This window comes from Anas acuta, chromosome 11 (assembly GCF_963932015.1).
Source record: "Anas acuta chromosome 11, bAnaAcu1.1, whole genome shotgun sequence".
Lineage (NCBI taxonomy): Eukaryota > Metazoa > Chordata > Aves > Anseriformes > Anatidae > Anas > Anas acuta.
This window is the reverse complement of record NC_088989.1, coordinates 7,311,707-7,322,984: the sequence shown is the minus strand read 5'-3', so window position 1 is coordinate 7,322,984 and position 11,278 is coordinate 7,311,707. Positions and strand designations below refer to the sequence as shown.

Genomic DNA, 11,278 nt, shown 5'->3' with positions numbered 1-11,278 from the left:
TAGTGACTTTTGTCCTCCATAGATTTTTTTAACCTCCTTTTTCTCAAGGTAATAGTCGGGTGCAATCATACTGTCTGCCCGTCAGCCTGCGCTTCTGCTCTCTAATGGATTTTAAACCTGGATCAACTTGAACCAGATTTGTCAGCTGCCAGGAGGCCTCAGCGATCCATGATTGCTTGGATTTAGGTGCCAGCCAGGTGGGACTGACCCAGGCCAGGAAAGGCGCAGGGGTTCTGGCTAACCTGTGCCACCCTGCCCTGCAGCACCCACATCTCCGCCCCAGCACCAATGATTTCTGTGCAGCCCAGGCTAATTTTGTGGCCGTGGCAGGGAAGGGAAATGTGGGCAGCCATCAGGCACGTAGAAGGGAAATTAGGGAGCGTTGCAGTGGTGGGGATGGGGCAATCTGGGCAGAGGGGAGTCTGCGGGAAAACAGCCGTCGTGGGCGAGTGCACACAGAGCGGCAGCTGACACCGTAATTACAAATATTGACGTGCTTTGCCAGGTCTTTTGCACAGCTTCTTTTCAAACACGCAGCCTCGTTTTCTTTTTCACTCTTTATAATGACAGGTCATTTTCACATCATGCGAAGAAAAGCGCTCGGCTGAGGAGTGTCATGTAACTTCTATTTAGATCTCGTAGCAAGTCAGTCAAACACACATTAATCAAGGGAAGCAGCCTTTGATGCAGACATGACTGCAGCGTTTTATCACGGTGCTGTCTTTTAAAATAAACACTGCGGTGGAGTGGATGCAGCCCGAGCATCCTGCTGGGTTCACAGGGCACGATACCTCTCTGACCCACGTGGGAATTTGGCTCTGACCATCGCTGAGGACGGCTGCTGTACCTGGCAGCACCTGCTGGATGCCCACTGATGTGAAAGTCAAATCAGCTGAGGAAGCTGCTCCTGCTCCTTGCCCTGAGTGCTCTGAGTGCCAGGGTGGATGGGAGCGAGCTACACCCGCACAGCAGTGCTGCAAGGGAAAATTTGGGTTTAATGAAAATAGACGGGTTATTGCTGCGGTGCTGCAGCCACATCAGTACCTTTTGGTTTTGGGTTTAATCTTCTTCAGCAGCAAGTTGACCTTTTAGTTCCTTGTGCCATCTCTTTGTATTGTAACCACCCTGAAGCAAAGAAACCGTGGTGGTACATCATGAACGAGCTCTCAGTGCCCTGCAAGCCCCTGGCTGGCTGGGTTCAGCCCGTCCCCCTGCTTAACTCACACTTTGCAGCTGACCTACAGCATTGCCTGCTAGGTGTTGTTATTTTTCTCTCTGTTTCCATTTCCCTTTCATCCCTGACTTTCCCCTCCCCATCTCTTGCTCTCTGTACCTTCCCTTTTCCCTCGTGCTTTTTGTGCTTGGGGGTGGCAATTCACCTCGCCTGGCAAAGGAGATGGTTCTCCTGCTGTTGCCTCCTTTCAGCATGCAGTTTGGGTTTATCATGTAGTGTATCAGATGCTATATTTTACACGGTGTGATTTACAACTCCTAAATCCTCCTGGTAACTCACATGAGCGGGGCGTGATGCCCAAGCCCTTCTCAGTTGTTCACCCTCTGAACCAACCTCTTTTTACCTTACCCTCCAAAGTGGTGTGGCAGCTACCAGTGCATGGACACCCATCTCTGCCACAGCATTATTCTCATTTATTCGCTGTTTATTGCAATTTGGCACAAAAAATGGAACGGGATTGTCCTGGCCCGCAGCCAGCAGTGCGTGCTGAGGGGTGGCGCAGCACAGCCTGCTGCTTCTAACATTTTCCAGGTTAACGTTTTTCCCTGGTACAATTTAATCCCTTCCTCTCTAAAAGCATAAATCGCCTTTAATGTTTTCCTAGCGTGACCTGCACGACAGCACCTCCCCATCTTGCCCATTTTCTTCCATATTCACACCGAATCCTGCACTGCCACTGCTTCCAGCACCATCCCCACTGCTCTGGGGCTCCCTCCGGGGCTGTACCTGCTGCTCTGCTTCTGGGGCTGGCACCCAGAGCTGTCCCCTTATTATGTTCCCTGATTCACGCCTTCCCCTGGATATTTCAGAGCTCTGGCACCAAGCCGCTCTGAATTTGGTGGCCTGGCTGCAATCTGTGCATGCCTCTGGTGATGGCCATCCCTGCTCAGATGCCATTTAGCCAGGGGTCTGACCATCAAACAGCCGGCCCGCTTGTCCAGGGCTTGGGCTGCAGTTGGGCTGAGCTCCCAGAAACTCTGCCTGCCTCAGCCTGGGGCACCGAGCGCTTGTTCTCTGCTGGCATCCTTCTAACCACATGTGTAGTAGCACTTAAATACATACACAGCACACAGAGCTACACATACAACTATACACACTGTGCTGTATACATGTAAACACACGTATGAATATATCTATCTGCATGTGCATATATATATATATATATATATATCTGTGTATGTAATAAGCCTGGCAGGAGTCTTACTTGCATTTTTTCTTACTCACATTTTTCTTTTCCCTTTCAGAGCATTTCCCTCCTGGAATTTTCTTTACGGCTGAGCCATGATTTTCTGTTTTGCTTCCCTTTTTCCCTCTAGACTCTATTTTTGAAGAACATCTAAAATTACTAAACTATTTATTCAATTGACTTTTAATGTCTAGAACCTTTGCAAGGAGAGTTTCCTGTCTTTTTTTTTTAAATTTTTTTTTTTTTTCCCCAGCTATTTTCAGCTATCTTTTTCCCACCTACCTTCTCTGGTGTTTTGTGCCACTTTACTTGTAGTTTCCATGACAATTCTCCTTAGAGTTGGAGGCAGCCTTGTCCTTGGTTGCTGTTTTGCGAAGCTGCCCTTGCTCGTGCCCATCTAGAGCCCTGCCTGAATTCCTTACTTCCACATCCCCTGTTTGTCCCAGCAGTGCTGTACAGGTGCAGCAGGCTGATATAACACGTATTGCATTCAGCACATTGCCTTGGAAGTGATTTGGAAGGCAGGAGCATCTCTTAGTTGAAGGAATCAGCATGTTCTGGCCTTTGGAAAGGACACTTGACTCGCAGAAGGGCTGTTAGGATGGGTTCTCTTCTCCTGGCACAAGGAAACTCGCTGCCCCTACTCGAATTCCCAGCAGCCTGATATTACAGGTGTGCTCAGCCTGGTACAAACAGCTCCTGCCTTATTGCACAGCCTACTCAACCTTCCCATATGCACCCCTCCCTGGTCGTTTCTGCTCTTGATGTTGTTTTTTTCTTCAGCTGGCCGTTTCCTTCCATTTTTCTGCGCACTGCCTCCCCTCGTGCTTACCTCCTCTGGCCTCCCCCACTGCCCCCAGCTTCCTCCCGTGAATCCACTTCGGTGTAACCTAAAACACACCACGTGGAAGTGGGAGCCCAGAGAAATATTTGCTCTGGCTCTCGGTCGCACCCAGAGATGCCAGCGAGCTCAGAAACGGGTTCTCAGCCCGGTAGTAAACCGAGCCTTTCCCGTAAGCTGAAAATTTGAGTCTTTCGCACACGCTGCAGTCAAAATGATTGTCAGCTCAAACAGCGCCTTTTAACCAGATTCAAAGGAACGCATTCAGAGCAGATTTGGAGTTTGCCCCACGATCAAACTAATTACAATTACCAGCCCGTTACTGAAACAGAAAACACCCAGACTGCCACAATATTTGAAGCACTTCAGAAAAAAATGCTTTAAAGGCCAAAGTGATCATCTTTTAAACAGTCTTAATTGCCTAGAAGATAAATGGAAATGATGTGCTGGGGGAAGGGGAGAGTTCAGATAATCCACGTGGCTACGACGAAGGAGGAGGAAAGGGAGGAGGCTGCGATAGATGTGTGAGCCACCCGGGGGAGATGTCTGTCCCCAGCCAGCTAGAAAAGTCTGTGTCTCCTCCTGCAAAGCTGTGTCCTCCTCCAGCTTCTTTTTTGGGAAATGAGTTTTCAATACCAGGTTGATCAGGGCGTTGGCTTGCTCCTCCATCCCCAGCAGGTGAGCTCTGCTGGCACTGGGCAGAGGCAGCAGTGTTGGGCTCAGGGGAAACTGCCCACACTGAGCCGTGTCCCTTGTGTCCCTCATGGCCCACTTGGGGCTCAGTTTTGTATTCATTTCTAGTAGAGAGGATGCCCTTTCTGCCCCTGAGTTCCCGGCTGGATGTGCTCTATCAGGGATGCACGGTGCATTTTCCCAGGGAGCTGCTGCTTGCTGCATGCCCCCTGCCTCCGTGCTCCCACTGCCTGTGGCAGGACCCCCAGAAACAGAGCAGCAGGGAGCGAGACATGGGATGAGCCTGGAAATCGTGGCTGCAGCTCCCAGTCTGCATTTTTCCTTTGTATTTGGACTCTGCCCCATGCCCTGTGGATGCAGATCCAGGCAGCGTGGTCACGGCTCGCTTCTCCTGCCGAGCAGCGGTGTTTATGGCTGGTTTTGGCACACGGGGCTCGTCTTGGCTTCACCCCAGACGTGAGGTTTGGGGATGACAGTAACCTGCAGCACGGGGCTTTGTCCAAAGGTCTGGGAGCTGAGAAGGCTTTATCAGCAGTGGGTTCACCTCCCTGGTGGTGGGGTCCAGGTGTGGCTGCTCTGCAGTCCCCTCCTGGCATCTCATTTTATCCCAATCTAGGCTAACGATGGGAATGTTCTGGACACTGCAAAGAGATGTCTTGGGTACACAAAGCCACTCACAAGCCTGAGAAGAGAAGAGGGAATTTTTCATTTGGCAGAGAGATAGGCATGGTGAGCGCTCTTGTTTTTAATAAGCTTACAAAGCTCTCTTTAAAGCCAGGGCTTTTTTTTTTTTCCATCCTGAACACATGAGGTATTTTCATTTCATAATGAACGCGTGTTATGTCCAACTTCCAGAAAGCCTTTCACATGAAAAAAAAAAAAAAAAAAAAAAAAAGCAAAGGCTTTTTTAGATGCCGAAGCGAACGGGGTGGAAGTAATCATGAAACCAAATGCTGGGATATTTGCTGTGTGCTCAGAGATTGTGTGGCATCTCACATTGTCTGAACCAGAGCACCGGGTAATAATCATACGTGCAGATCTCTCAGGCTGGGGCAACAGGGAGAGAAGCCAATCTCTGTGTCTCCACAGAGCTGGAAGAAATCTCGGATATTTCTGTTTGTCTGCAGAACAGCTGGGGACTTCTCAGACATGAATCTAATTAAGCATATTCCTCGCCACAAACACTTCAAGTCCTATTTCTGAGATCCGGATGTCTGTCCAAAATGAATCCTTAGGAATATTGCTTTCATGCAGTGTGTGTTTGTTGTTTTTTTTGTTGTTGTTTTTTTTTTTTTTCCTTTGGTCTGGGTGAAATTAAATTATATTTATAAGCTTGGCACAAAATTTACTGAAGTCAATAATATTGATTGATATCTGGCCATCAGCAGAATGCCCTGCATTAATAACAGCGGAGTTTAACACTGAGGGCTGGGGAGGCTGCTCTGAAGCCAGCCAGGCGGGGATGACATATCCACGTACATGCATTTTACACACCCAAAATGCTCAATCCTCTCCCCACAAGCACATCGACTGCCCCTGCTTGCAGGCAGTCAGGGGAGGACCAACCCAAAGGCAGCATTTTCTGTGCTCACCACAAAAAGATCTTTAAAATACAGCATTTACTTCCCGAGATGCAGGCGCTGCTGGGGTCTCCCTTGCATTTCTGCCTCCCTGGTCCCTCGCAGCTCACCTGTGAGCCGAAGAGGAGGCAATTAGTGTAATTAGGGCTCGTTTGAAGTTTTGCCTTGCCTGCATTTTGCTTGTGGCTCATTTTCTTGTGCAGTGTTTAGCAACTGGGAAAAAAAAAAAAAGAGATAGAGCCCTGCATGGGTTGAGGCTCTAAAATGGGGATCTCTCCCTTAAAAATAATAGTAAAAAAAACACCAATTTTTAGAGAGAATTAATTTCTGGGTTTGCCCAAATCCTCCCTCAGAGGAGGCGAGGCTCAGGCAGGGTGGGGAGCCCAGGACATCCTCCTCACCTGTGATTTCACCACTCACCCTCAGGTGGGCTTTCCAGGGCTGGTTCCTTCACAGATCATTCCCCTCTGGATTTTTGAGGATTTGGAGGAATTGTTTCCTCCTAATATTCCAGGTAATAAATTTGCCTGAGGAAAAATTCCGGTACTGATTCACTGAGGTTTTTATCCGTCCGCCTATTTCCTGCTACCTCTAATTTCATTCTTAAGCCATCTGTCACCAGGCACAAGGCTTGCAGGAATCCAGCCCTGGGCTCCAAGTCCTGCTTCATGATGCAGCTAAACTGCAGCTGTGGCGAGGCTGGTTGGTGCAGCCACGTATCCTAAGCCCATCAAGGGGAAAAAAAAAACACAATAAGCTTTCATCTCATAAGCTCCTCCTTGGGTTTCTTACATCCGAAGTTATTTGTCTGTGCTCCTCAGTGTGGTTTATGTTCATTTGCATACACGATGTGTAGCTGCAGCCGGTGAATTCTCCTGGTACGCTTCCACTCTCGTAAGAAATGTGATGGGAAGTGGAAGATGTGATCATCTCTCTCCCTAGTGGCACCAGTAAATATCACACATATCAGATTAAACCCTTGACATTTTTCCAACAGTGTGAAATTTGCTTGAAGACGTTGGAAAATGAGTTATAGATGTGAAAGCAAGGCTCGGGAGATGAATGCAAACACGTTAACCCTAAAACCGAGGTGAGTTGCTCTCCCCAGTGTCCTGGAGCATGGGGAGAGGAGCTGGGGGTGCGTGGGGTGAGCTGTGAGACAGAAATGCCCCCAGCTCTGGAGCAGCAGCAGGTGGTGAAGTCCTGCCCTAGGGTGCTGAGGGATGGATGCCAGCAGTGGCAGGGCCAGTGCCTGCTCCAGCAGCACAGCACTGAGTGAGCAGCATTAGCAGAGCAAAACCTGTGAGAGCAGAGAAATATCGAGCATTTCAAGGAAGAGGCTGATCTTACTGCAGAGGAATCGTGGCAGCAATTACAGCACTGAAAGTAGCTCGATGCCTCTCCTTAATTTCCTAAGCACTACCCTGTTGCCCCTTTGGAGACGACCGAGAAGGACCCGATCCCAGCTGCTACTTGTGAGTGTGCTCACGAAAACTGCGGCTACTTACAGTGCCTGGGAGCATCGCTGGAGTTTCCATGGCGATGCCCAGGCTGGCTGCAAGATGCCTTCCTCAACCACCTCACCGTGCATCCCTCCCCAGGGACATGACAGGAGGAAGCAGGGGGCTCAGGGGAGGCAGTGCTGCTGCTGGAGGGCTGACGGTGAAATCAGAGCGGGTACCGGGTGCTGGGCGGGTTGGGAGGGCACCCGAGTGCTGCAGGTTTGGGAGGGAGGCGAGCCTGGACCTACACCTGCAGATAGAGATGGGGGAGGAATTCACCACGCCGAAATTCAGGCCCAAGTAGCCCTGCGGGGTGCTCTCGTGTTGGCCCTGCTGACCTGGCCCAGAGCTGCTCCTGGGTTTTTGTGTCCTCCTCAAAGGGGCTGTGGCTGCGTGGCAGGCGTGGAGTTGACAGAAATCAGCTGAGAGCACATTGATGGGTGGCACCGTAAAGGTCACCTGGCAGCGGGTGGCTGGCTTCCATGCAGCAGATACTCCAATTTTCTCAACAAACAGCCCCCAGACAAGAAGGTGAGGGGGTTACACACGGCTAAGCTACTCGTAGAGCTGGCATTTGGGGACATGGGCCCGCTGCTGATACCTGACGGGAAGCCTGTGCCATCTCAGGGGCTGGGAGGTTTCACTGGTAATAAATCCTGGCCCTCACCTGAACGCAGGATGACTGCGTGTCCACCTGGATGCCTGGCCCCTTCGGCTTTGTGTGCTCACAGCCTGTGTTTGGCAGGTTTAGGTGTGCCAAAGAGAGCCGACAAAGGTAACACCTGGGGCACTGCACAGCGCCTGCTCTGCCAGGTCCTGCTCCAAGGCCACGACCATCCCCTGACATACAAAGTTAGTGCAGTTCCTACTGATTCCAGTCCTCGGAGTGAAGGTCAACAGTACCTTTTTTTTTTTTTTCTTTTGAGAGCAGTAATGGAAAAAAAATCTTACCAGATATGGAAACAGGGTCAGAAAGCCATGGATAAGTGGAGCAGAGCATCAAAAGAAATGACAGGAGGCCTAATTATGGGACTGAAGGTATGGCGTGAAGGAGGTAAAAAATCTCACAGGAACTTGTGTCTCCTTGTATTTTTTCGAGAACATGAAAAGCTCTTTCCTCTTCTTGCCTCAGCCTTTTAGAGATCAGTACATTTTTAGCTGAAAGTTGGAGACGGGGACCAAATGGCCCAGGAATTAAGCAGCAGATTTCAGTTGTCTAGGAACAGCTGGAGAAGTGTTAGCATTTTCTTCTCCATACACAGGACGCGATGACTGACCTTGAAAATGTAGACGAAGTCAAGGGAAACAGTTGGGCTTTTTTTCCCACTTTTCCAAACTGGAGTTTGCAGGCACCACCACCACATGTCCAACAGAGCTTTCTACCAGCTACCCACTCCGTGTGCTTAATTTAGGACAAAGTTATGTAGCACCGAGCTATTATATCTTTAATGCCTCAGTGAATTCATCCTCGTGCTTGTCCTGATGGTCTGGCATGGGCCACGTTTGCACGTTTCTATTTGCACAGTGACAAGCAGGCATTCACGTTCCTGCCTAGGAGCTTGCCCATCCCAAGGTTCAAATTTGCTCATGCAAATGGGGCAGCACAGCGGGGGCAGCCAGCCGTAAACCCCCCTACCAGAAATTCAGCCTTCTGAAAGCCTCAAATTCAGGGACCCAGCATCTGAGGGAATCAATGAAGAGTGAGGTTGTGTTGAGAAAACGTCCCCCTGACCATGCTCTGGGGGAAAGCATGAGGAGTGTGAGCAGCATGGGTGGTGCAGAAGGGCCCAGGCGCCTTTCCCTGCTGCATGATTTAACCTCACCTCCCTCTGTGCTCCGTGCAGCCACCTCTCCTCTGCTCTGCAGGCAGGCAGGGCCCTGGGATGCTGCTGCTGGCTGCAAATCAGCTCTCTCAGGCCCTTGCTGCAGAAGTAACCGTGGAGCACCAGCGAGAGGAAGGCATTACGCTGCGGTATGTGGTCCGCTCCCACTGCTCGTGAGGCTCTTCCTTCCCCGAGGCGCCGCGAATTAATAACGCAGGATGAAAACGAAGCCAATGTGGTTATCAGGGCTATTAGATGAAAGCACGTCGGGAGCTGATGTGGCTTTAGATATCCCGGCTGCAGCCTGATGCAGTGGGTAATGGGGAAATCACTTCTCTGGAAGAGCACACGCGTGCCGGTGGGAAGAGGGTGCCCCGCCATCCCCAGGCCTGCCTTATCTTCGGGAACGAGTGCTGTGGAATCCGGCTCCGTGTTGGTGAAACTTGATTACTGCCTTATCAGCCAGTCCTCGAGGGATACAGGCATGCTGTTATTAAAATATGTTATTTCCTCGCAGCTCCTCATGTAAATGATAGGGGCCGCGATGCAGAACCGCCTGTGTGGCTGCAAGCGCATTGTGCTCACCTCTGCAAATGCAACCCCGTCTGTTTCAGAGCTGGAGGTGGGTGCTCACTGCAGGGCACTGCCTGTCTTCTTTGTCTTTTGCAGCAAGACGTGCTCTGTGATGAGGTAAAACAACCAGCCAGGTGCTTTTTGCCAGCCCCATCCCAGTAGCCTGTGAATCTCAGGCTGGTCCCCGAAACCATCCTGCAAACCCCAGGCACTGCCTGAACATCCCCAGACATTAATTTCCTCAAAAAGGAAAACGGTTTAAAACATTTTCATTTTGCCCGTCATGTCTCTAAACCGCCTGCAGATTCCATCAGGAATTTGGGGTTGTTTTGACCTGGAAGAATCAAAGCATCTCGGTTCTGACAAGCCGCCGTACTTTGACTGACACCAGCTAAAATCAGCTCTTTCAGACTAAGAGATTTTACAGCGTCATTTGCATACAAACGGGGATCCAGACAAGCACCTGAAAATTTCTTGCACATCCTGACACTTGAGATGAATACAAGGCGTTTTACACCGAGAGCCCAGCGGATGCTCAGCAGCACTGACGTCCTCATCACCATTAGTTTGAAACTCGGAATTATGAAAGCGATTCTGGGAGACTTTCACCTTTCTTTCCTCTCCCCCAGCCAGGGGCTGTTACGAAGCGAGCAGCACTAAAGCTGGAGGCCTTGGGGGCTGCCATAAAGCCTCCACGGGGAGCGGCGCTTGTTTGCTCCAGGTCTTCGTGCATCCCAAATCAACTTCCTCGCTTTGCATCTTTCACCACCAGCGATCACCTTCATAAATATGCACAGAGCTGCTTCCTCTGAGCACGGCCCTCAGCCAGCACCGCCCGGCCAGGTGGTGGAGGCAGGCGGGGAAACTCACCCCCACCGTTACAGAACCTGAAACAAACTGTTGGAAACGTCCCTTCCCTTCCCTTCCCTTCCCTTCCCTTCCCTTCCCTTCCCTTCCCTTCCCTTCCCTTCCCTTCCCTTCCCTTCCCTTCCCTTCCCTTCCCTTCCCTTCCCTTCCCTTCCCTTCCCTTCCCTTCCCTTCCCTTCCCTTCCCTTCCCTTCCCTTCCCTTCCCTTCCCTTCCCTTCCCTTCCCATTTGGCCCCAAATAAAGGCAATTTTACACCAGCACTCACTTGGCTCCCCTGTCCTGCCCCTGTAGCTGCGCAGCTGGTGCGAAACGCAACATGCAAATATTTCGCTCAACATTTTTAAACCGTTTTTTACAAGGTTCTATGAATTTAGTAAAACTCCTTAAATATTCATAGACCGCTCACCAGCCACACCATCTGATGAAGGATGGAGCAGGCTCAAGGGGAGGGGAGGGGGGGGGAGGATTTACTATTTTGAAGAGTCATCCCATAAATTATTCAAGAGCTCTAATGTGACCAGCTGTATTTACTATCAGGGGCCAAGAGCTCCCAAGGCTGCTGCCTCCCCGCTCCGACCAGAAACCTCCCTGCATCGCCTCTTGGCTCAGCGTCAAGGGGTGATCGAACCCATCCGGCTGGGGCTGGAGGAGGCTGGGGGCTTCTTCTGATTCCTCCCAGCCTGGTGGCGAAGCCTTTCGCTCAGCATCTCCCCCCACGTGCCCCTCAGATGCCAAAAACAAATGTACGAAAAATAAATAAATGATTATTTAAACTCCACTTATCCATTAGAAATGATGTCATTATATTTAATTATTTTTTTTTTTCCAAATGATGAGGCTCATTTATGAGCAAGAGAGGGGCACCTCCAGCCCCATGGGGTACCATGGATGGGGTCCTCACCCTGGCAACCCCCCCCCGTTTGGCTCAGCAGGCACACGGGCCCTGTCCATCGCCGTGCCCTCGTGCCTTGCGAGCGA

General features: G+C 50.6%; 1 long non-coding RNA gene across 1 annotated transcript; it reads right to left on the bottom strand.

The window, feature by feature from the left end:
* Nucleotides 1-3,640: 3,640 nt before the first annotated feature.
* Nucleotides 3,641-10,739, bottom strand: LOC137862552 (uncharacterized). The gene is made up of 3 exons (XR_011100398.1): nucleotides 10,556-10,739; nucleotides 5,547-5,621; nucleotides 3,641-4,636 (listed from the first exon to the last, which is right to left on the bottom strand). It is a non-coding gene; the product is annotated as an uncharacterized lncRNA (long non-coding RNA).
* Between the last annotated feature and the right edge of the window lie 539 nt (nucleotides 10,740-11,278).